The sequence below is a fragment of the Tupaia chinensis genome, unplaced genomic scaffold (assembly GCF_000334495.1).
Source record: "Tupaia chinensis unplaced genomic scaffold, TupChi_1.0 Scaffold000296_1, whole genome shotgun sequence".
Lineage (NCBI taxonomy): Eukaryota > Metazoa > Chordata > Mammalia > Scandentia > Tupaiidae > Tupaia > Tupaia belangeri.
Genome location: NW_006159784.1, coordinates 2,500,162 through 2,527,403, shown reverse-complemented (window position 1 = coordinate 2,527,403; position 27,242 = coordinate 2,500,162). Strand labels below are relative to the sequence as shown.

At 38.4% G+C, this 27,242-nt stretch overlaps 1 protein-coding gene and 1 long non-coding RNA gene across 2 annotated transcripts in view; one reads left to right on the top strand and one right to left on the bottom strand.

Moving 5' to 3' along the window:
* Positions 1 to 1,018, bottom strand: part of LOC102470418 (uncharacterized) — a 2,425-nt gene extending 1,407 nt beyond the window's left edge. The window contains exons 1-2 of the long non-coding RNA XR_334876.2: positions 926 to 1,018; positions 736 to 782 (exon numbers count right to left, since the gene is read on the bottom strand). This is a non-coding gene — a long non-coding RNA (uncharacterized LOC102470418). The remainder of the gene's footprint in view (positions 1 to 735; positions 783 to 925) is intronic.
* The window catches only part of NCKAP5 (NCK associated protein 5), a 732,277-nt gene that overhangs the window by 159,888 nt on the left and 545,147 nt on the right, over positions 1 to 27,242 (top strand). The gene's annotated exons all lie outside the window — the stretch shown is intronic.

The window sequence follows — 27,242 nt, the reverse complement described above, 5'->3', positions numbered from 1 at the left end:
GTAGGGAATAATAAAAATGTCAGGGCAGTTCTTAGAATGTTTTGAGTATAAAGAGGCCTGGACACCTGAAATAGTCCCCCCAAATTCTGTTATTTCAAATCATTATGAACAACCACCGCAAATGCTAAAGATGTAAGGAGGCTAAATGTAATAAGTGACACTAAGTACTGGGAGAAAACATACATGAATTCCTCTTTACTTCAAGTGTAAAGAATTTCTAATTATGATTCAAATTTCAGGTGCAGTGAAAGGCTGACACATTACACATCCATTTTTTTAATTTTTGGCATGAAAAAATACTTGAAACAAAATCAAAAGACAACTGACAAGCTAGGTCAAAATATTTGCAACATATATCATAACAAAAAGCTAGCATATCTAACATCTAAGAAAAATTTAAAATTTAAAGGTCATAGGACCAAATTTCTGATAGGAAAAAAAGGGGGGAGGGGAGAGACATACACAAAAAGTTCACAAGAATGATACAAAACGACCATTCTATGTATGAAAAAATATTTGGGGTCAGTCATAATTAGAGAACTACAAATGTGTGTGTCAACACCACTGAGATACCACATCTCGCCAGACCCTTAAAAGAATAAATAATATCATAAAACATTCTATTGGTGAGACTGGGGGAAGTAGACACTTTCATATGCTGTTGGCATTAATGCAAATTAATATAATTCTAGAGGGAAATTTGGTAGAAGCTAACAAAATTACAGGCACATTTACCTTTGGGACAGTCGTCTCACTTCTGGGGAGTCTCCCTGATAATGCACCTGCAACAACATGAAGTATACATGCACAAAGTAATTCATTGTGATGTTTTTAAAAATTTCAAAGTATTGGGAAAAACTCAATTGTTCATACATAGGATCTTGGTTAAATAAATTATAATATATCCACAAAACAGAGTGCTTACGTGAAAAGATCAAGGAAGACCACTGTGAACTGATACGGAGTGACTTCTAGGATATATTCACACATATAAAGCAGAGCACTGAAGAATATCTGTAGTATGGCAATCTTCATTTAAGACTAAAGGAATATAAAACAATACATATATATCTGCTCATTTGTGCAAAAGAAATACATGAAAGATAAAGAAACTAAAGTGCTTGGTTACTTACAAGTACTGGGTGAGAAAGAGCTGGAGAAAAGTGGAGAATAGGGCTGAGGTAGAATGGATGAAGAGAGAGTGTTACTTTTCTGAGTATAAACTTTTTGTATAGTACTGACTTCTAAGTCATCAGCAGTATTTTACATACCCTTTATGCAACTCCAAAGTTAGCAAATAATTAAGAACAACCAGAATGTATAGAGGAAGCCAACATGAAATATGAACAGTAACAAATTATACATAAATATAGCATACATTACAAATGATGTAATATTATTATAGATTAACAGTAAATTGAAAGATAGAGAGATGAGCCAACCTAAGTTATTGTGTAAAATAGTATTCTGACTAGATACTCTAAGGCTACAAACAGAATTGTACATAAATGCTATTATATATTTCTATTACTATAGATGTTTCTCACAAGAATATGAATTGACGATTCTGAAATACTTTGTCTATTAGAATTAAATAACTATATTGTACAGAGACCAGCTGTTAGCGTAATGGCTATGTTGCTGGACTCCTACATAGTCGACCGCGGTTTGTGTCCCAGACCTGGTGGCTTAAACTCACGCTGGGCGCGTGTACGTGCGTGCCCAAGATCCCAAGAGAAGAATGGAGGAGAAGGGATTGCGGCGTGGCCATCCCCCCTGGGGGGTGATTTCTCACTTTCTATCTCTCTGTCTCTCTCTGTCTGTCTAGCGAGCGAACGCGCCCTATAGCAAAAACCTCTTAAAAAAAAAAACAAACTATATTGTACATAATAAAAGTTGAGTTTTTGCTGTTGTAAAAGAAGTTATAGATAAGGAAAAAGAAGAATGCTAAAAATAACTTTGCAGTGTTAATTGGGGTCAGTTACCAGTGAAAACCTGTGGTTATACATCTGTATAACTGTATGTGTATAGCCACGGAACTATATACACACATCTTATGTACTTGATACACACACACACACACACACACATATATATATATATGTGTATATATGTGTGTATATATATACACACATACACACACACACACATGCTGAGGTATATGTTGAAACTCATTTAGACACATAAGCACATATACTTTACCATAAGTGCATGCGTGCACACACACACACACACACACACATACTAACACACATGTTTTCTAGCTCTGTTCACCTAAAAGGCTTGAAGTAATGGTATTCCATTCTCAGTGAATACAACTGAAGCCCAGAGTTTTGCTATAGGGCATGTGTGCTTGCCAGAAAGACAAAGGGAAATCACTGCCCAGGGGGATGGCTATGCGGCAATCTCTTCTCCATTCTCCGCTCTGGATTTTGGGCATGTAGGCATACACGCCTAGCATGAGTTTTAAGCCACTGAGTCTGAGACTCAAAACACAGGTGACTGTGTGGGAATCCAGCAATGTAACTATTATGGCATCTGCTAGTTTCCATTGCTTTCTAAACACTATACTCTATTAAAATGAACTGATTCTCTTTGGAGAACTTGATTCCAAAACTTGGGCAGGGAAAATAAGAGATGAACTTGGAATATTTTCTTGTTTCAAAAAGTAAGGAAATACCTCTGGAGACATGGGATTTCTCAAAAGAACACAGAATCCAAGCTAGAGAAGCTCTTAATGACCAAAGCTGGAACAATTTGAGCAAAAACAATGAATAATGTAAATGACCTCAATATTGGATTTTTAACCTGTAGAATAGAATATTCATATATTTCCATGAGTATGTACTGATAGATGTTAAAATTTGTGGAAGTTTAGGGAAAAGATAGAATTTTCCTAATCTCAACACAAATCAGTCAAGATATATATTAAATGCAAAGAGAAGATGTTAACTTTACAGTAGGGAATCCTGGAAGACTTCACCTGAACAAGCGATCCAGTTAAACATCACCAGTATCAAGATATAGTATATTACACACCTCTTGATAAGATACACTATTTTTGCTCATATATTCTAAAATATATAACGTGTCCCAAAATAAGAAAATATCAGAAAAACTTAAATAGAAGGGGTATTTTATCAAGGTTGTAAATGTCAGAGAAAGACTGAGGAAATGTTACAGCTTAGAAGAGACTAGGGAGGTATAATAAATGCCATATTGGATCCTGGATAGGATCTCGGGACAGAGATGGAACATTAATAGAAAAATTGATGAAGTTCAAGTAAACTCTTTAGTTAATGGCAGTGTACCAAGGCTAATTATGTGCTTTTTTTTTTTTTTAATCACCAGGAAAAAGGGTGTAGTTTCCTGTCTTCTCTCTATCCTTTTTATTTTTCTCCTGGTTTTCAGATTTATGATACGTCTGTCATTTACAACTATCCCAGTAACCTACATTTTTGGTGTATCTGTCATATGGTGTAGATATTGTCAAAAGTCAGAGCTAACCAGTGATTAAATTAGTAAAGATATTTGATTCAGGATCTTTGCAGTAGGGGAGAGAATTCTATGTAGAACTGGGCTCAATAAGAGTATAAGCAAAAGTGAAACTTTATAGCCAAGGAGCAGGCTTGGGTCGGAGAATGGTATGGGGATTTCTGGTTAATTCAATTTACTAGGATTCTCGCTGAAGGCAGACCTGGGTGATCAGTTCACCTGGAGGAGGGTGGAAGATGAGGAACGAGATCAGATATGGAAGATGATCAGATATAGAAGGTGGGAATTCTGTCAGAACTGACAGGGCAGGACTCTTGCTAAATTTCAAGAATGCAGAGTTGAACACAGAAGTCCAAAAGTGCAAATTTACCTGATAAGCGATTTTAGAATAGCCTCAGGTTAGTCAAGGGGACTCTTTGTTAGTGTGAATAATACTCAGTGTGTCCATATCTATTTCCTTTCTTCCAGCTCCCCCAAGAGTTACAATATGCTGCCTTATATGAAAAAAAAAAATAGAAAATATGACCTTTACCCAAGTTGTCTTTGGCAGTATCCCACCCCAGCCTCCTGTCATCCCCAAATCTAGAGAGTTGACCTCATCTTCCATTGGGGTGGGGAAAGGGGGCAGTCCTCAGAGATCCAGCATAATAGCCCCTGGGTTTTCTCTGGTTACCCCTGGCACAGGATGCTGCCCCCAGACCTCCTGAACTTGAACCTTCTGCATGGAGGCACAGTGCATTCCATATCTTTTTTCTTTTCTCCAGCCCCCCCAAGAGTTAAAATATGCTGCCTTATATGAAAAAAAAATAGAAAATATGACCTTTACCCAAGTTGTCTTTGGCAGTATCCCACCCCAGCCTCCTGTCATCCCCAAATCTAGAGAGTTTACCTCATCTTCCATTGGGGTGGGGAAAGGGGGCAGTCCTCAGAGATCCAGCATAATAGCCCCTGGGTTTTCTCTGGTTACCCCTGGCACAGGATGCTGCCCCCAGACCTCCTGAACTTGAACCTTCTGCATGGAGGCACAGTGCATTGCTTCCAGTGCTAACCCCTTTCATAAAGATATGATAAATCTGGGCTGTAGCCTCTAGCAAGTGCCAGGATTTGTGATGCAGAAACATTGGGGTCATTCAGGAGTGAATATAATTTAGCAATCAATGAAGTGTTAAGAGACAAAATGTGAGAGTCTAAATGGGCTATTCTGTTTGGAGAGTTAGGATTATATTTTTGTTTTCTCTGTTTAACCATTTCGTAGGCTGCTATTATCCTCAATCTATTAGAATGTATTTAGGAACTGGCTTGTTCATCATCCATCTGTAATATTGTTTTGCTACTGAAATTCATCAAAGTACAGATGTTTGACTCCATCTTTAAGGTTGTTGGCATTTTTGGCTTAATGATAAATAATCATTAAATCTTTATTTCTAGTAAATAAAAGTATTTTAGTATCCAAAGTCTTCATAAGATTTACTGGTAGATAGGTGATGGATACTTTTAACGTTGTCAGTTTGATGTCATTAAAAATCAAGAAGTGAGATTGGCATTTTCGTGTTTTATGTTTACATGTTCCCCCAGGAGAATTGGGTCAATGGTAATTTCTTAAAGCTGTATTTATTGATAGTTCTCTCAGTCTGTAACTTAGACATATTTGTAACACTGGCTTATTTTTAACAGATCTAAAGACCAGAGTACTGTTATTCTTTGAAGAAGAACTTAATTATTTTAATCTCAAATGCCTTTTTAAACATAGTTCTCAGAGAATTGGTTAGTATTTCACTATTCTATATTCCAAAGCAAATTTTTCCCCTCCCTTTTTGCTGCATTTCAGTTGTTAATTCTTTTACTATTTAGTATTAATGGCAGAGTGGAAGACTAGTGGATCTGTTGTTGTCTAGTTTCCTTATTAGGAGTATTGTGTTGAGCTACACTTCTAGAATAAGTTGTTAATCCTTTCACTATTTAGTATTATGGCAGAGTGGGAGACTAGTGGATCTGTTGTTGTCTAGTTTCCTTATTAGGAGTATTGTGTTGAGCTACACTTCTAGAATAAGGAGAGAAAAAGGCTGACCCCCTGATCTCCTTTTCACTTGATTTTATTATTGATTCATGCTTTCCACCAGAAGAGGGAGCCACATTCATTTAAAATAGCATCCATAATCCAAGTTTAGTTCTTTCTTTTCTAAGCAAGTTCCAGATGGAATGCATGTGACATGCCCTGAGCATGATGAAACCAGACTTCTCTTTCGGAGGGTGAGGGAAACTGCCTCAGAAACCAACACTGCGTCTGATATCCCGTAATGAGCAGATAGGTCCTAAAGCTTTTCTCTATTAAAAGAACAAAAACTGACCAAACAAAAATCAAGAAAATATGTACTTATTCTCTGAAGTCTACATTTTTACTGGGTTGGTGATCACATTTCTGCTGGATTAAAAGGACTGAATCTTTAATTAAACATGCAGTGGTCTACTTCTCTTTACCATTCCTTAAAAACAGCTGTCTGTTTTTGTGGGATTGATGTCACAGTATGAAAAACAGGTCATTGCCTTTATACTATAATTTGAAAGATGCCTTCAAAAGCACCTTGCCTCAAAATGCTGCCTTTATCACTCTGCTTACTAACTCCAGGGTCTAGCATTGCAGGATGAAAAAGTAATTTATTTGGGCTATTGCATTTTGCTTCAGAGAATCCTAAAGTTGGAAATACCTCCACCAGGGTAAGATGTTAATTTCTCAGCAACTATTTAACTGTGCATACTAGGTGAGTCTAATGGATTTAGCAAACCTGTCACCCGAGTAACTAAACTAGCACTATATGGAAGGAAGCGTAGACAAGAATACAGACGGCTTCCGAATATTCACCTATTGCACTGCAGCTCTGACAGGAGTCTTATCTACAGCCTCCAACAAAATAGGCTTTGAACTCATTCCCATTGTCACTGGTACCGATGAAATTCCTATTTAGAGTGGGCCTTTAGCATACTTTCTCCATTTTTTGTTTTTGTTTGTTTCTATTTCAAAAATAGGAGCACAGTATTTAATCAAGAAAGGCAAGAGTCTAGGTGATCTAGATGTAATGCTGGAAAGCTACCTTACTACAGCCATTGTAGAGGTCTTTGAGAACCCACAATAAAAGCAACACACACAATACGGACAGGGGGTGATGACAAGGGCTAATAGATGTGCAATGATATTTTTGCACAGGGCTTTCACAAGCTCTTGACAGCAACCTTTGGAGAAAGCTATTGTGATTCTGGCCCCATTGCACTAGTTCGGAGAACTGTGATAACTGCTCAGGTTCTATATTTAGAAAGAAGAGCTGGTTTTTGAACTTTATCTGCCCCTAAGTCCAAGTTCCAGCCATGGCACTATACTGCCCTCAATCCTTACAGAGTCCAAAGGCAATAAATCTGCACATTTCCCCTGATAGTTTCCCTTTGAAAATACCCGTCCTTCTGGCTATTTTAATAAATTACTTTGTATAACTCACTGAGAAGTAATATAATATTCTGCCCATAGTAAAATTGTTTTAAAAGATGTTATCTAAAGTAAAGCAATATTCTCAAAGTCAGGGTCTAATTATTGCAGGTTCTTATATTGTAAACTGAAAATATAGTACATCTTCTGTATCTTCTGGTCTGTGGGTTTATTACCTTACAGCAACTCTACGCTGCAAAGTGGTAGCTTATGCTTGGTAACCCTTTAATGCCCGACTGTGGCAGCCACATCTAGGTATTTGCTATCACCTCTAAACCCTGCCAGGTTTGCTTCATATCAGATTAGTTCTTCAACTTCCCCAAAGTAATCCTACTTTTTGGCTGAAAACAGATGGATTTCCTCTGCTGTGGGTAGCATTATTGTGGGGGGAGCAGCCTCATGTGTGTGCGGGTGGGGGCCTGCCACGTACACTAATAGCTGTGAGTAGGAGCCACTTTAATGTAAAAGCGTCGCGCTCAGCAGTCCTGATAAACTCTCATCAGAAGTCCCTGCAGGCGGCGAGTGGAGACTCGATGCTTACAGCAGCAGTCCTGGGTTAATATTGTCACAAAAGAGAAGCTGTGTATAACTGCTGATAAAAGATGGCAGAAACACTCTGTGAGAGGAAAAGATATATGACAAACCATCTAGCTGTTATGTCAGTAAAGTTCCTCCATCCCCTGGGTAAGCCTTCTTGAAAGGGAAACAGATGTGCTGCTTCGTCTGTTCAATTGGACATAATTGGGAAAGAAAAGGTTTCTATCTTGATTAGTGGAAGTGAGATTTACTGTAGCACATCTCATTGGAGGTTTCAGGACTGGGATGGTAGTCGAATTCTAGAAACAACAGCACAGAGCGACGGCATTTGATATATTGCTCTCCCATTCACAGCAGTGTGCTTATGTGTTTCAAGGTCAAGGTAGCTTGACAAGATTGCTGAGAGTTGTTTGGAAGTCTTTGTCCAAACTTTATGGTGCTTCCTTAATTGTACACATCTGCTACGACTCACAGATGTGGATATGTTTTTCTTGTACAATTTCCTTTTAGCCGGGATCACAAATACAGGGATTATTCTGTAACTTTAAAGGGTAATGATGAACAGTGCAGAGGAGAGTGACTAGTGTGACCCCTGCATCCCAAGATTGTCAGAGAGAGGGGCAGCCTATTCTTTTGCTGGGCAGTGTTTGGAATAGGGACATATTATCTACATTACATGAGGAAAGTACAAGGATTAAGCAACCTCTTTTAACAAGAATACTTTATTTTAGAAGTAGTTTGAGTCTTTTTGCTTTGAAGGTCGTACCATTAACATGAAAGACAAATGTGACCTTACAAAAATGGGAGAAAAAAATGGTTCTGCGTAAATATTAAATGTAGAAAATAAAAGTGTATCATCTCTCAAGTGTTTTCTCTTGAAATGAGAAAAAGAGGAGCTGCTTTCTAGTCTTGGCTTCGAGTCTCAAAATTCTTCTTAGGAGTGGATGACTTTACAGCAAATTGAATTCAGTGACTGAGAAAAGGAAATTAGTAGCTGAAGGGGAAGATAGAGCCAGGTTCTGGGAAGGAACCATTGTGATAACTCCACCCTATTGTAGATCTCTTCCATTGAGCCATTGCTTAAATAACCCCCTTTAGTTTTGAGAATACCTATGATAAAAGGGACCTCAAAATGCCACAGGCTTCTCTGTCAGGGATGTACAGGAGTTAACCATTAGGAAAATTGCTGGTTGGGTAGAGAGGGGGACTTTCACATGGTAACATGGTACTGTTCTAGAAAGTGAAATTCAGAGAAGATATATAATATGGCCGTAAAATTTTATCCACTGAAGTTAATTTTGGGGAAGCTAGCTTGACAAAAACTGTGTGTTTTTTGTTTGTTTGTTTGTTTGTTTTAAGAGGCTTTTGACTTAGGGTGCATGTGCTCACTGGAGATAGAAAGACAGAGACAGTGAGGAGAGGGAAGTAAGAAATCACTCTCAGAGGAGATGGCCATGCCACAACCCCTTCTCTTCCATTCTCCTCTTGAGATCTTGGGCACGCATGCACACGCACCTGGAATGATTTTCAAGCCACCAGGTCCTGGACTCGAACCATGGTCAACCATGTGGAAGTCCAGTGGCATAACTGCTCTGCCATCTGCTGGCCTCTAGTTTGACAAAATTTTTTAAAAATATGGCATCGCAGTGTAGTGATTATGTGCAAAATGGCTCAAGAACCATTTTGTCTGAGTTTGAATCCTGACTTTGGCTTTGTGACCTTGACTACGTTACTTGACCTCTTTAGACTTGGATTTCCTAATCAGGAAAGTTGGAAAAATAATTTCACTTATTCCTAGGGTCATTGTAAGGATTAAATGACTGTTGCATAAAGTACTCAAAATAGTATCTTGCAAACAATGAGCACATAATTAAGATGGGCTATTATTCTATTATCACTGTAACTATATTGATAATGTCATTAAAGCTTGCTTAATAAATGGGATCATATCCATACACTTGTCATGGGCACAAGTATAATTGGATAGAGAGATGGGGAGCAGGAACGTCTAGCAGGAGACACTTTGTTTCAATGTAAGAAGAAAATTATTTTAGAGCAATCAGAATTTTCAGCCTTTAGAGTTCATGTGATCAAATGTTATTTTACAAGTAAAGAAACTGAGGCCCCACGTTACCTCACTTGCACAGCGACATGGCTGGTTCATGCCAACCCCAGAACTGGAAGCTTATCTCTGTTGCATTTTTTAGATCCTGCCTATCATGGGCTGAATGGAAAGAATAGTTTATTTGGACTCAGGAGACCAGAGTTCACTGCTTCGCTTTATTATACACTACTTCAGGCAGATCTCCTAACCTCTAAAATGATGTTCTAAAAGAACCATTTTCCCATCCATAAAAACACAAGGCCATCTGTCCTACCTACGCTGTAGGATGGGGGAATCAAATGTGTTAATGTGATTTGTGAATTCTAAAGAACTCTGTAAGTATCAGCTTTTGTTATTGTTGTGCTCTCGCTGTGAACCCATAGACACTGAGATTGCTCTTAATGATGACTAAGATTTACTGCAGTGATCTCTCTTAGGTTGTTAAATAATAGCTACATTATTGTGTTGCTTCCAACTCCTGAGTGATGTTCAGATGAGGGGGCCAAGCATGTTAGGTGACAGTTTTTTTCAGTGAGTATTGTTTCTTAAAAATCCTAGCAATGAATATTGTTACTTAAAACATCCTAGCAATGAGTGTTGTTCTTAAATTTTATTTTTACAAAATGACTTTATTTTGTCATGCGCCACTTTTATTGCTTGCATGTAAGTGGATTTGTGAGAAAGGCCAAAGTTTGGGGGGATTTTTCTTTATTTAAATTATAACTGTAACCTATTAACTTAAGACCTGTAAGGTGCTAGAGACACAGGAAAGCATGTGCACTGAAACTCTTCATTTAGTTTTGATTCAGGTTCGTGGTGCTTCAGACACAGTCCCTGGTAATCTTGCCAACTAGAATGTACCCTACTGATCATAAACCATCTCAAAGGAGAGGTAATTTAAGGTTGACTGCCAGAGACTACAGAAAGAAAAAACATATTTTAAATCATAAGCTGAAGAAATGTCAGCCCCCTAAAACCAGATTTCAAGTTTAAAACCTTTTTGGTAGTCGTAGTTCAGTTCTTCAGTTTATGTATGTGCTGAATTTTAAGAGTTCAAGACTGTGCAAAATGAAAGACAATTTACGGCTTGCATAATGTGAGTGGTTCTCTAAACGCAAGGATTTTAAATGTAAAAGTGATTAAGAAACAGGAATGAAACAGCCTTTATTTTCTGTGTATGTGCATGTGCATATGTATTTAAATTTAAGATAAGAGAAATTAGCATAGAGCAGTAATACAGAAGACATGAAAAATTACTTAAAGGAAGACCTTGGCCCAGGTGCAGAGGTGCATACTAGGCAATGCTATGCTTTGCAGCCTGGGATGAAATGGTGAAGGAGCCCAGGTTTGGTTTCTGGTCCAACCTAAAGGCTGAGCACAGTGATATGTACCAGTAATAAGAGCAACTCAGGAAGACTGAGACAGGAAGAGTGTGAGCTCAAGACCGATCTGGGTAACATAACAGCAACCCGTCTAAACTACGGGGTGGGCATGCTGGTTCATATCTGTCATTTTTGGTGGAAGGCTGAGGCAAGAGGATCTCAACTCAGTGAAACCTGCCTTAGGAAAAACAAAAAAGGCACCAGCAAGTGGCATGGTGGTTGAGATGCTAGACTTTCCACATGGCTAACCATAGTTTGGGTTGCATACCCGGTGACTTGAAAATCACACTGGACTCATGTGCATGAATGCTCAAAATCCTGAGAGTAGAATAGAGTTAAAGGGATTGTGGCATGGCTCTCTTTCCTGGCTTTTTCTCACTTTACCTCTCTCTGCCTCCGGTGACGATTTCTCACTTTACCTCTCTCTGCCTCCGGTGAACCCATGTGCCTTATGACAAAAACCAAAAGAGAAAAAAAAAAAAAACAAAACAAACAAACAAAAACTCAACACTATTCAGAAGGACCCAAAAAACAAGTATTAATAATATAAATGATCAAAATCCCAAACAATGATTAAATAAAAGATGCCATGACCAGTCTATGGGCTATAATGCAGCTATTGACATTTTGGCCAAGATTGTATGGCAACAAGAAAAAATTATTCAGAGGTTGGCCCCATGGAACAGTACTTAAGAATAATACAATGGTTTAAAAAAATAATTGGAATAATAACAATAATGATGACGATGATCGGGGAAAATAATGAAAAGCTATTGGATGATGAAATGGGATTTTAATGTCTCTGTATTTACTGGTATACACGGTATTCCATCTGGAAAAAGAAATGTAATACAGTTCAAAGTTATGTGTGATTCAATGTAATATAAACAAGATTATGATGATAATAAATAATAATAAAAAAGAATAGTACAATGGAGGCCTGATTCCACATGCTTGAATCCCAGCCCCCATGGTTTGAAAAACATACTTGGTGGGACCAACAAATGGCATAATACTTACATTGCTGGACTCCCATGTGGTCAACAGCAGTTTGAGTTCCAGACCCAGTGACTTAAAACTCACACTGGATGCGTATGCATGCATGCCCCAAATCCTGAGAGGAGAATGGAGGAGAAGGATCACAGCATGGCCATCCCCCCTTGGCAGGGGGCTGATTTTTCGCTTTCTATCTCTCTATCTTTTTGTCTCTCTGGCGAGTGAGTACATCCTATAGCAAACAACCCTCTCAAAAAAAAAAAAGAGAAGAAGAGAAGAAGAAAGAGAAAAAAGAAAGAAAGAAGGAAAGAGAGAAGGAGGGAGGGAGGGAAGAAGGAAGGAAGGAAGGAAGGAAGGAAGGAAGGAAGGAAAAGAAATGCATGCTGGGTGCTGTTCAAGTACATGTCCAGTATCTTAACAGGATGGAGGGCTCGAGAATAAAGATTGTGGTGTAACCAGGCCCTATTGAGGGATTGTGCTTTCTCTCTTCCTCTTTCTCATGAGTACACAAACCCTCTGACAAAAAAATGATTCATGAAAACACTATAAAGAGGAGACAGATGGTGCCACAGTGGTAATGCAACTGGAGCCATGTGGAAAGGGTCCTGGGTTTGCTTCTTGGGACTTCCTTGATTAGGTCAGGCACACATGTGTCCTGCTCCAGACCAGCTCAGTCTAGGGGTGGATCATAGAGTGAACTTCCCATTGGGAGAGCCTCTCTGTCTCTCTCTGTTTCTCATGGAAGAAGTAAATAAACTTTTTAAAGAATATTGGTGGGACCAGCAGTTGGTGTAATGGCTATGTCGCTGCACTCCCACGTAGTCGACCACGGTTCGCGTCCCGGACCCGGTGGCTTAAAACTCACACCTGGCGCGTGTGCATGTGTGCCCAAGATCCTGAGAGGAGAATGGAGGAGAAGGGATTGCGGCATGGCCATCCCCCCTGGAGGGGTGATTTCTCGCTTTCTATCTCTCTTGTCTCTCTCTGTCTGTCTGATGAGCACGCGCCCTATAGCAAAAACCTCTCCAAAAAAAAAAAAATACCTCTCAAAAAAATAAAATAAAATAAAGAATATTGGCCAAGATATCAAATGATGTGTAAATTATGATTATGTTGCTACAAAGTATGATCCAGGAAGAAAGATTGACATGAAGTATGTATGCTACATTAAAGTAATGGTTTCATTAATTATTGTTTTACCTTCTCAAATTTCAGGGCTTCTTCTCCCTGGAATGTTCCTCTCCCAATTCTTTGCCTGGGTGACTCTGTTTCTTTCTTGTTTCTCTATGTAGGTGTAACCTTCTTGGCCAGACATTCCCTCCTGTGCCCCGCCCATTCCTTGTACTACACTGCCCCATTTGATCCTGTCAGAGTAAGTTCCCATAAGCCTACATCCCCTGATGACAAAGACTGCAGCCCTTTCATCCACACTGTTAGTATAGCACCAAATACAAGTAGGCACTCAAATATTTGCCGGTTGGGGAATACAAAAGGAATTTTCCAAAAAATAATTTTTTTGGATGTACATTGAAAAGTTAGACTAAATCAACTCTGTATCAGAGTAGGGAATCTTTGATTTCTGAGAACAGAAGGTTTTGGATTTCTACCAGAGTACCTAAGGACCCAATTAGTTATCAGAAGGTGACTTGGGAAAGTGGCATCTAGTGCCAGGGTGGTAAGGATATTGAAGGCATGACTTCTGGATCATGGTGACACCAGAGGATCATTGTGTTTCACATCCCAAAGATTAGATGCCCCAGAACCATCATTTCTTTCCACTGCCAGCAATGGGCACCCTGCTATTCTATTTCCCCAACTTTTGATTGTCTACAATGCTTGCTGCTGAGACAGTTAGTCTGCTTCTCTCTCTCTCTCTCTCTCTCTCTCTCAGCATATAGCTGAAGGCCACTCATCTTCACAGCTATGTAGTTTTACATTGTATGGATATACCATGGTTTAAGACAAAATCTTAGAGAGAAAACTTTCAGTTTCTTCCCCTCAACTATGAGGTAAACTGTTGTATTTTCATTTGTGGTGTTTATTGTGTTGCAGTAGGTTCCTTCTATACCTATTTTGTGGAGAATTTGAGTAATGTATGCTGAATTTTATCAATGCTTTTTCTGTATCATTTAATGTACTCATGGTTTTTTTTCCTGTTTTTAAAATTTGTTGTTTTATATCCATTCACTTATGTATCTTGAGTCATTTTACATCTCAGGATTAAATTCCACTTGGTTGAGGTGTATAATCCTTCAGCATAATCAGAAGAGTGTTAGAATGATATCTGGTGCCATAATTGTAAAGATCTTGAAGGCAAGATCCCTGGATCTTGGTGATACCAGGAGATTGTTGTTTTATATCCATTCACTTATGTATCTTGAGTCATTTTACATCTCAGGATTAAATTCCACTTGGTTGAGGTGTATAATCCTTCAGCATAATCAGAAGAGTGTTAGAATGATATCTGGTGCCATAATTGTAAAGATCCCTGGATCTTGGTGATACCAGGAGATCATTAGTAGAAATTGGTTGCTTCTACAGAAGGTACTGAACATGATGTTTGTAAGAGTTTCTTGGAACTCTTGTGTAGGAGTTTCTTGCTGAGAAGTGGAATCTCTGGGTCATAGGCTATGAGCATCTTGAATTTGAACATATTATGCCAAATTGTTTTCTAGAGAAAATGTGCAGATTGAGATCTCACCATCAGTGTATGAGTTACTATTATTCTACATCAGGGAATAAGAGTACCCCCGAGATCTGAAGCTTCTGCACACCCTACTGAGGAGATGTGATGTATTAATACGGGAGGGGTAGAGGGGGTAGGATCACAAGAATGGTGGGTACTTTAATTACTTACTTGCCACTGTGACCTTATCTATCCATCAACAGATGTCAGCTGCCAGTAAGGGAGGGCTCTGGCCTGAGGATTCTAGCCAAAAGTCACTGCAACCATCTTGTTTTCTGATGGGAAATTACCTAAAGGCCATTCAGGAATCAATCTATAGCACTTACAGCCTTGATCTTTTTTGTTTTTTTTTCTTAATTGAAAAAAAGAAGATGGGGTGAGGGTAGGACAAGGAATAATAGACAATGAGCTGTTTCATGCTGAGAAAAGGAGTTGTCTTTTGGGTGATGGGGAGGAGTGTGGATTCTCTGGAGGAAGGAGTGAATATCATACCCTCTGGATCAGCAAGTTTCTTTCAACATGTTTTGGGCAGTTGTTGCATGTTGTCTTGGAATTAGCAGTTTAGCATTTCTAGGAATGGGAGTCTTGAATAAACTAAGACAAGAGTTATAATGGGGGGCAGCCAAAGGGAGGATAAAACAGCATTCTTTCTCCAGAAAGAGGCAGAGACCCTCTTTTTCTGCTGTGAGGCTGCAGATTGTTGAAAGGGTTAATTTATGTTTACTTGCATGGGAGCTTTTCCCTGCTTCTCCATGCAGAGTGTGACCCTTGCACAATAAACCATTTGAAAATTGACTTCTTGCCTATGGGCTTGAAATTGTTCTTTCATTGTTTGTTGGCTTCCTTCTTGGTCATTGCCATGCTCAATGTACGTGTTCAGTTTGTTCAGCCAAGGTATGTCTATATTGAAGATAGCTAAGTTTTGAGAATTTAAACTTGCAAAACTGATCAATTATTTTAGTTTAGATATCCAGGAAAAGGTTGTTACCCAGTTTACAAGGCTGACTCCAAATAACAGAATTCTCTGAATAGACATTCACCTAATGCACTTACAGCTTAACAGAGAAATTAAAGTTAAAGTTAAGGTGTTAAGGTAACTGAGTAGTGAAAATAAAAAAAAAAATTCTTTGGAAATGAGAATAGGAGGCAATAGGAAAATGGAGAAAGTTTAAACAAACAATAGCAAGAAAATTAAACTCTACTTCTTACTGCTCCATTTCAAGAACACATAGGTAAATATCATCTCAGCATGTCCGAATTTAAAAATTCCTCAGGCAGAAGCTATGCATTTCAGAGTTCCAGTGCCAAAACAGGTATATTCTGCAGTTTTATCCTAGAAAAAAATATAAAACTATCCTGACTTAGTGTTGACCGACAACAACCAGTGGTAAGTAGCTGGAATAATAAGGCTTTCCAATGTGTCTGAGAACCCTTGGCAAGTTAAATATTTATCTTTACTTTCCTATGAGCCTCTATTATTGCCTGGTGCAGCTCAGGGCCCCACAAAGGCTTAGATTGCAGTGACACTGGGCAGAGTTGAGCCTCTGATAAATAACGACTTGGGCCTCATGCCCTAGTGTCCCTACAAATAGAGGCAATCAAGTTAAAGCACAAGAAACAACCATGTTCTGAGAACACCAGTGTGTATGGGGCCTTCAGGACCAATCACATGAGTGGAAGCATAACCACTGAAATTGCTGGGATGTTTACCTTTGGAGTGATAGCCCCTTAATTCCTCTTGAGGTATTCAAAGTGCTGTTTGGGGTGTTTTCTTTTTTACTCTAAGTTCCTTGGAACTTAATTTTTCATCTTTTTTGAACACATAAAGGTAAAGCCTTTTCGAACATTTTCCCTTCTCTGTTGAGATGTAGCCTAATATTGGTGTTTCCTTGGGCAGTTCTGTTTTATGCTTCTCCTTTTATGGAGGTGAAAACATCACTCTAGTTCTCTAGTGCCATCTTTATGTCACTGAGCCTTCACAATAATGCATTTTCTTACGTGGAAAAAAATAACATATGACCGTTTGGGGATCCCACTCTTGAAAAGCACTTGGTTTACAAACATAGTTATTTTAACTGCAGAAAGTAATTTAAGAGTAGTCACAAGTGGCCTTGAAAGTTCTCAATTTCGTGTCTTGTATTCTTATAACACTATATATTTTGAAGATGTAAAGACTTGAATATATCCTAAATTTAAAAAAAAAAAACGAACAGCATTGAGTCACAGAAGTAAATTCAATGTTTTCTCATGAGTGAACATGGGATAAACAATACAGAGGTTGATCAGAGACACAGATCACCGTCTCAAGAGTGTTCAAGAAAGAATTCAGGGCTTCTATAGATCACTTCGATTTTTTTCTTCTCATAGTAACACTCTGTATTTACAGGGCTAAATAAATGTTCTACTACTTTTCCAAAAATAAATATGATGCTGTAGCTTAAAGTATTATATTTATACTTTCACTTTTCACAGAGCAATCCCTTTTTAACTTAAGATGCTATAACTCTTGTAAATATGGACATAGTACTTTTCAAATTCAAGATGTTTTTCCTTGCAGATCTTTGATCTCTAGCATAGTGCTTTGTGTGAATTTTAAATGCTGTTATTAATTTTTTTAAAAATAAAATTCTATGCAAACATGCTCCTCATGTTTGTGATAGAAATTATCTAAAATTTTAAAGAATCTCTTCCTGGCCTTTTGCCTGTTTATGTAGAACAGTCTTTCTGAGGAGGCTGGTGGTATGATTGTGAAAAAATATGATTTTTGAAAGTGCCTAATTATAGGTTTGTGTATGAACTATGCAAGAGGGGCACAGAAAAAAAATCAAGAAATGAGCAAGTGCAGATCTAATCTAAGTTGTCCTTTGGGGAGGGAGAAAATCATTTGAAGCACCTTGAATCTAGACATATTTTTTAAGAGTTTTCATGGAAATTGAGAGAAATATGTACTTTTCACCTGGTGCAGAACCTTGATTCTTATAGGCAAAGATCTCTTTGTATACAATTCTTCACACCCTCTCCTATTTCACACCTTTCTGGCATAAAAATTTAAATAAACCCTCCTTAGACAGGCTTGAACATTGGGGGTGTACCTTTTTAAAAAAACCTGGCTCTCTGGGACCAGCAGACAGCATAATGATTACGTCACAGGACTCCCATGTAGTTTATTGTGGTTCAAGTCCCAGATACAGTGGATTAAAACTCACACTGGGCACATGTGTGTGCATGTCCAAGACCCTGAAATGAGAGTGGAAGAGAAGGGATTGTGCCATGGCCATCCACCCTGGGGAGTGATTTCTTGCTTTCTGTCTCTCTGTCTCTTGGGCAAGTGAGCACACTGTAAAGCAAAAATTTCTCTAAAAAAAAAAAATTAAATCTCACTTGAGAGTTTTTTATGACTTAATTTTTAAAATAGTTAACATTTTGAAATTTTTATGTGAGAAGCATGCAGTCTGGTAGAGAAACCACCGCAGAGTTGCCGGGCTGAATAGTGTGCTGACACACGTGTGCTGAGTCTGAAACACTAGTGGCACCTTTCCAGCTTTGGTTGTAAGCCCAAATCTCAGAAGTTGCATATGTAGTAGTAAGTAGTAATTTTTTGCAGAAGTGATTGACATACAGAAGAGGGACCTATATGCTTGAATTAAAAATTGGGCTAGAGATGAATGTTTACAGGACAAAGTCTACATTTAGCCTTGAATTCATTGTTTTTGACATGTAGTTTTTGAATATACTTTCAGATGGACTGATTTTCAAGTAGCACATATAGGATTCATATGGACCATAACATATTTTAGGTGCAAAATGGTTCAAATGAGTCACAAGGTCTTGGATCAGGTCTCATCCTGGATATCAGTGCAGTGAGGCTCATGCCAGTGGTTCTCAGCAGACCTTCCCTGTTCTAATTAGGGAACATGTTGTTGTACAAAGTAGCAGTGCCCCCATAGAGATGGCTCATGTGGTCTTTGTGTCAGTTTCCTACTGCTGTCATGACAGATTATCCACATCTAGCAGTTTAAGTGACACATGTATAGCATCTCACAGTTTCGTAGTTCAGAAGTCTGCTCTAGCTCTCACAAGGCTGAAATCAAGATGTTGGTGAGCTGGGCTCTTATTGGGAGTTTCTGGGAAAGATCCACATCTAAACCTATTCAGACTCTTGGCAGAATCTGCTTCTGCCAGATTGAAGTTGTAGGTCTGTGGGCCTCATTTTGCCTTAATTAGGAGACCTCTGAGCTCCCAGAGGCCTTGTTCCAGTCCTTGCTTGTGGGCCCTACATCTCAGAAATGGCAGTAAGAATAGGACAAAGAATCCTTCTCAGACATGGAATTTCTCTGACTTTTCCTTCTTATGCATGTCTTGGTTTTGAGCCAGAGAAATTCTCTGATTTTAAAGAATAATGGGATAAGACTTACCTTACTCTCCTAATCCAAAATAATCTTGGCATTTGAAAGTCTTTACTTTAAATAACATCAGCAGTCATATTTGCCAAATTCAGTTTCCAGCTATTAGGGGTGGGTATTTTTGGTGGCCCGTTTCTATCTACGAGAGCAAAAACCAAGTGTTAGATCTGCTTTTTATTTCCTCTCCTTTTAGCCTAGTGCCTGGGACAGCAATGGGTTATCAGAAATTTTAGTTGTTGACTCACTAATTGAATGACTGATAATCGATGATGCATGATTTTCTGTTATTGAACTAATGGCTATTGATCTGAATTTTATTTGGGAAGACTTTTTTATTGAATGTAAGGTGGATTGAAATCACACAATACTAGCATCTATAGACCTAGAGAAAGTGGCTAGAGTTAATCTAGAAATGATGGATTGTGTGATGGGTTGCTGTGGAATGGAGAATACAGAAGCATCATTCTTTAGAGGTGTGAGCAGGACACCTAGATGCTACTGTTACCATAGATGGCCCTTCCTGATGTGTCTGTCACAAAATCTCAGTGATAATTTTGAATGAGCAAATGAATGAATATGGCACTATGAATTCTCTTAACTCGTAATTGAAAGCGAGTTCAAAAGGTAAAACCATCATTCTGAAGACTGGAGTGTGTATTGCAATTCATGTTCTTAAAAATAAATGGAGGAAAATTTGTAATCCTCTTGGATTTCCCCAACAGTCTAGAAAAAAAATTATCTGCAGGTAGCAGTTTGTTGTCTTCGTATTTGCCCTCATTACTGGTTTCTGCATCTGCATCCAATATACTGAGATCAAAGAACATGATGATAGCAAATACACTCAGCCCTGGCCTCGAATAGATTACAATAAAAACCTCCCTAACCAAGAGCAAACAGAAAGGGGAGGTGAAACATTTTAAATTTATTAAACGACAACTGTCTGCCTTCTGCTTAACTTTGTACATAGGGGGCAATATTACTACTCTCTCTGGTTATCTGTCCTCTCTCTTATTTAGAAGCACATCTACCCTTTAGTTGAGTTGAATAAACTGGTTCATATCCTGTAGCAACTGTATTCCTAGCCCTTAGTGTTCCCAAAAGGTAAAGAATTAGCTAGTATACCTTCATTTATATGGGGAGCTTTGTAAGGCAGATGGAGAATCACTTTCTCAGTGGGAAAATACCTCAATTCATTAGACTACATGGATTTTTTTAAAGGAAAACATTAATTTGAATAAGCATTTCCATTAATAGGGCATATTTAATAGTGTTGTTTACAACTGCACCATAATTAACATGAGGTCTTTTTTTCCCTTCTATCTATTTTCTTATGCACATTGTTCCAGTATTTCCCAAAGAAAGGGGCTAAATGCAAAGCCATTCACATTTAAAACACCAAAGGTGCTCATTAAGTAGGTTGCTGGGCACATCTAGGTCTTTTAAATCATCATCTTCCCTGGGATTTTATCTTGGGGAAAAAAATACTTAAAACTAACTCCTAATCTACAGGTAAAAACCATGAATTGAAAGTATATAGTATATTGCTTTTTGTCATAACACTACAATTAGCTAAATATAAAGTCTCCTACCCCTTCTGATATCTGTTACCTCCTGCAGATGTCACTCCCTTCCACTGCATTATTAATGCCCCCCAGGAAAAAGCAGAGTGGTGCCCATTCTTGACAAGCATATACACTTCCATAGACAGTGTCTAAGCTCACTGATAAAGATATAGTAAGCTCCTGTTACTGCACTCTGCCAATAGTCGTGCTTGAAGTTTGGTGAATACAAGAAAGTAAAATAGCATTTGGTAAGGTTCTTAAATTGAGAGATGAGACATACATACATTTTAAAACAATACAATTGGTAGATTCCAGATGTGGGGTGTAGACAATAACTATTGAAAGTATTTGAGGCAAAACAAGAAATCACTGTGAGTTGGGATAGTGACAGAAATGGCAGGAGCTAGGTTCTGCTAATGTCTGCAGAAATGACTGGCACATAATTGCAAGCAAGGGCAATAGTGCGAGGCGGTGCTGGAGACGTTCAGAACATGAGGGACAATTTAGGAAGGTATGAAAATGAGAAATGATGAGAGACCATGCAGAAACGGTGGACTTCATAGCAGTCAAACTGTTACCAACAGGTCTAGGCAGATGTATAGGAAACATTATCATGTCAAGAACAGGGAGCAGTTATTGCAACCTGGAGGGCGACACACACACACATTTTAAGGAAGTGGCTCAGGTGATTGTAGAGGCTGGATGAGCCTGAAATCTGCAGAGTAGGCAAGCAGGGTGGAGACATAGGGGAGTTTCAGTTTGATTCAAAGATGGTCTGCTGGGACAACTCCTTTTCTTCTGGTCTGCTGGCAGAACTCCTTTTCCTCTTAACAGGTTAGTCTTTCTATTAAGACCTTCAACTTATTGGAAGAGACCCACCCATGTTATAGAAGGTAGTTGCTTTACTCAGAGTCTACTGATTTAAATGTTAATCTCACCTAAGAAATACCTACACAGATGCATCGAGACTCATGTTTGGCCAAATATCTGGGTACTGTGACCTAGCTAGCTGACACATGAAATTAGTGCCCAAAGTTCTGTTGAGTGGGTCATCTTGAGGGAACCAGGGACATCAGCACAGAAGTAGCTTTCAGTGAGGGAGCTGTGGCAGTGCTTCTCAAAGTGGTTCCCTGACCGACAGCAGCGTCACCTGGAAGCATGCAAATGCTCGGCCCACCCCAGCCTTACTGACTCAGATTTGCTGGTGGGGCCCAGTAGTCGTGTGTTCATAAGTGCTGGTCTGTGTGATTTCAGTGTAAAGATTGAGAAACATTGAGTAAGGTGAGTACATATTCCTCCTTTCCTGCTTCCTCTAATTTCTCATTTGGGTTCCTCCTGGGTCAGACCTCACAGGAAGACAGAGATACAAAACCCATTCATGGGGGCCATGAAGGTTGGCTTTCCAAGGCAAGGATAAAGCTGGCAAAGTGTAGAAAGGGAATGAAATGGAAGATATCCTGATCTTGCCTTAAGGGACATGCAGACCAGGAAGTGCCTCGCATGGACACAATGGCTCAAATCTTAAATAAAATGGTCAAAGCAGGGTGTTTAACAAGAAAAATTGCCCAGGTATAAACTCTAAGTGTAACACACAGGTTTAAGTGGTGGCAACATCCTATGATTCTTCTTGTGGACTCTCATTTCATCTTGAGCTCTCTCTGCAGAACAGAATGGACCTTTTGCCTAGTCAAGAGTTTCAGCCAGGATTCCTTAATTTTCTGAACAGAACACTCACTCTGACTTGTATAGTACGGCTGTAAAGCACATACTTCCCTCTCCCATCCACAGCACAGAGCCTTTCTATCTCACCAGAGAACTCAGTCATGAATTGACTGCAGTCCAGAACTTATCAAAGTTTTGCCTGAGACATCTGGTCTTTGAGAGACTACAGTCCCTTAAGGACAAATGATTACACAGGAACCTTTAAGTGTTTTCACCACAGTAAGTTACATAATCAGAATGTCAGTTACATGGTCCATATTATCTCACACCCTCAGACATTACTGAGTTAACATATGTTATGCCTTTAGTTCACATGGGTCACTGTAAGATTGCCTATGCTAATAATAATTTAGAACTTTTCCATATCATGTATTGATTATTCAATAAAATCTTATGGAATGTACTGTGCACCCGACCTTCCTATAAGACATAGCCCATGCTTTCAGGTTGTTTACAGACTAACAAATGAAGCAGAAACATCAACAGTTATAGCTTAACAGTGTGGCTGAAAGACAGAAGGAGGAGGGACTCATTTTAATCCTGAGTGTCAAAGAAGACTGCAAGGAGGAGGAGCCATTAGAAGTGAACTTCAGAAGATGAGTAATTTATCAAATAGAAAAAGAAATAGGGCACTGTTGGATGGGAAGGTATTTCAGGGCCCAGGAAAAGAACAATGGGAAGGCTTCAGGATGTGTCTCCTGCATAGTGGGCTGAGGAGGTAGTGGCTAGATTGACGAGACTAGTTGACCAAAGGCTTTATATTATATACTTGGGAGGTTGAACTTTACCCTGCAGGTAGAAGGGAAACATTAGGATTTTATTTGCCTTGCATAATCTGATTTGCTTTTGAAGAAAGCAGGTTTTATAAATTTTTTCAAAGAATTATTTATTTATTTAATTTGTTATTATTGCATTTATTTATTTATTTAGGAGAGGTTTTTGCTATAGGGAACATGTACGCACACTTGCCCGGTGTGAGTTTAAGCCACTGGGTCTGGGACTCAAACCACAGTCGACTATATGGGAGTCTAGCGACATAGCTATTATGCCAACTGCTGGTCCCTTTATTATTTTTAATTTGATGAGGGAGAGGGAGAGGAAGAGGGAGAGCAAGCTGCCAGGTCTGTGACTCACATTGCCAAGGGGAATCCAGCTCCTTAACTACCATACCACCTGCTAGCCCAGGTTTCATATTTTGAAGCTATCAAATTGGTTTATTTTTTAACTTTAATGAAAATCAGTAGTCAATTTTTTACAGCAATTACGGTTTACAGGAAAATTGAGCAGGAATATAGTTTCATATTATCTACTCTTTTCTCACGTCCAGTACAGTTTCCCCTATTATTAACATCTTCCATTAGTAGAATACTTTTATTACAGTGGATGAACCAACATTGCTACATTATTTTACTAAGCTCTGTAGTTTGCATTAAAGTTCGCCTTTGTGTTATATAGTTCTATGGGCTTTGACAAATGTATGATGTCATATTTCTACTCTTTAGGTATCATACAGAATGGTTTCATTGCCCCCCATGTCCTATGCGTTACCTGTGCATTCATCTTCCCTACTCTGAACTCTTGACAACCACCAATCTTTTTATTATTGCTATAGTTTTCCTTTTGTCAAAATGTCATGCAGTTGGGGGACCAGTATTTAGCATAATGGCTATGTCGCTGGACTCCCATGTAGTTGATGGCAGTTCGAGTCCTGGACCTGGTGGCTTAAACTCACGCGAGGCACATGTGCATGAGTGCCCAAGATCCCAAGAGAAGAACGAAGGAAAAGGGATTGCGGCATGGCCATCCCCCCTGGGGAGTGATTTCTTGCTTTCTATCTCTCTATGTCTCTCTGTCCTTCTGGAGAGTGCACGCACCCTATAGCAAAAACCTCTTCAAAAATAAAAAAAATGTCATGCAGTTGAAATCATATAGTATATAGCCTTTTTAGAATGGCTTTTTTTTTCCACTTAGCAGTACATATTCAAGGTTTGTCCATGTCTTTTCATGGCTCAATAGCTCATGTTTTTATATTGCCGAGTAATATTCCACTGTATGATTGTGCTATGGTCTGTTTATCCATTTACCTATTGAAGGACAGTTTGGTTCCTTCCAAGTGCTCACAAATATGAATATGACTGCTATATGCATTCATGTGCATGTTTCTGTGTGCTTCTAAGTTCAAAACTTATGTGAATAAATACCTAGGATACCTGATGCTGTTTCATATAGTAAGCCTATGATTAGCTTTGTAAGAAACTACCAGACTCTTCCAAACCGACAATACTCTTTTTTCATTTTCTATGAATGAGAGTGCCAACTACACCACGTATGCACCAGCTTTTGGGTACGCATTGTGATTTAAATTTGGCTACTCTAAAGCATGTGCACTTGTATCTTGTTTTAATTTTTAATTCACCAATAAAGTAGAATGTTGACTATTTTTCCATATACTTATTTTTCATTCATAAATCATCTTTGATGAAGTATCTTTTCAGATTTTTGTCCACTTTTTGCTAGTTTTTTATTAATGTGTTTTAAGAGTGCTTTGTGAATGTATGAATAATAATAAAAAGAGTACTTTGAATATTTTAAGTGCTTATCCTTTTTTAGATATGTGTTTTGTGAACATTTGTTTTGTTTTGTTTTCCTGGTCTGAGACTATCTTTTCATTTCTTAAGAGTGTCTTTGACAGAGCAGAAATGTTAAATTTTAAACAAGTCTAATTTTTTTCTCATAGATCATGCTTTTGATGTGTCCAAAAAGTCATCAGCCAATACAAGGTTGCATTGATTTTCTTTTGTTTCTTCCTGTATTTTCTTTTCATTTTTTTAAAATTTACATTTAATCACTCTACATCTGTATAATGTACAACATCCCAGTATGAATATAGGAGTATTAGTCAAGATATTATCATATACATTATCATCAACAGATAACTTTTAGTTTTTATGTCTCTTAAATGTTTTTTTTTTTTTTTCCCCAATTTCCTCCCTCATGCCCGACATTGCCTAACCCCTCCTATACTGTCTCTAGTATCTACAATAGTCCTCCCTGCTATTATACCTTCCAATCTTCAGTTTCTGCTACAGAGTGCGGATATGTGGTATATATTAAGAGTGAATATATGATATGTATCTTTCATACTTTGGCTTGCATCACTTAGCATTAAATCTTCCATATTCATCTATTTTCTACCAAATCTCAGGTCTCATTTTCTTCATAGCTAAGTAGTATTCTATAGACGACAGGTGCCACTTTTTTTTCAATCCACTCATCCATTCTTGGACATTTGGATTGATTCCATGTCCTAGAAACTGTGAATAATGTTGTAATGAACATGGATGTGCAAGTGCTTTTCTGATGGAGTGTTTTCTGATTCTTTGGGTAGTTACCAAAGAGTAGAATGACTGGTTTTATGATAGTACTGTTTGTAGGTTCCTGTGGAATCTTTATATTGTTCTCCACAATGGCTGTATTAATTTTATTCCCACTAACAGTGTAGGAGGGTTCCCTTTTCACTACAGCTTAGCCAGTACATATATATATATTTTTCCTTTTTAAATCTTTGCCATTCTGATTAGGGTTAAGTGATATTTCATGAGGATTTTGATTTGAATCCCTCTTATGATAGGGAATGTTGAGCATTTTTTTCATAGGCTTTTTGGCCATTCATAAGTCTTCCTTGAATAGTTGTCTCTTCAGCTAATTTCTCTCTCTCTCTCTTTACACGTTTTGTTAAGCTTTATTGTATAGACTAAAGTTTTGATTCCTATCTTTAAATTGTACTGTTAATTTTTTTTAATAGGTAAGCTGCTTGAGTTCTCCGTAGATTTTGGTTTTCAGTCCCTTATCCAAAGTGTAGTTTGTAAATATATTGACCCATTCTTTTTTTTTTTTTTTTTTGGAGAGGTTTTTGCTATAGGGCATGTGTGCTCGCCAGATAGACAGAGAGAGAGAGAGAGAGAAAGAGAGAAATCACCCCCAGGGGGGATGGCCACGCCACAATCCCTTCTCCTCCATTCTCCTCTCGGGATCTTGGGCACACACACACACACACACACACGCCCAACATGAGTTTTAAGCCACCGGGTCTGGGATGCAAACCACAGTCAACTACGTGGGAGTCCAGCAACATAACCATTATGCTAACTGCTGGTTCCAATATTGTCCCATTCTAAGAGTTGTTTTCTCACTCAATTATTTCTTTTGCTGTGTAGTTGATGTAGTCGTCCCATTCTAAGGGTTGTTTTCTCACTCGATTATTTCTTTTGCTGTGTAGTTGATGTAGTCCCACTTATCTAATCTCAGGGGTGATTGCTTGTGCTTTGGGGGTGTCTTACTTAAGAAGTCTTTGCCTATTCTGATGTCTCCTAGAGTTTCCCCTGTGCTTTCCATCAGTAGTTTGAGGCTATTTGTTTAGATCTTTGATGTATTTTGAGTTAATTTTTATTAATGATAAAAGAGAGGGGTCCAGTTTCACTTTTTTGTAGGTGGATAGTCAGTTTTTCCAGCACCATTTTCTGGAGAGATTTCTTTTCCCCACTGGGTTTCTTGTACTTTTTTTCACAAATCAGTTGGCTGTATAGACTTTGGGGTTTATTTATGGGTTATCTATTTTGTTCCATTTGTCTACATGCCTGTTTTTGTGCCAGTGCCATGCTGTCTTAATTACAATATCACCACTTTATAATATAGTTTGAGGTCAGGAAATGAGATGCCTCCTACTTTATTATTTTTACCCAGTATTGCTTTGGTGATATGGGACCTTTTATGATTCGAGACAAATTTTATGATTTTTCTATTTCTGTGAGGAGTATCTCTGGTAATTTTATCTAAATTGCTTTGAATTTGCACATCAATTTGGATAGGATTGACATTTT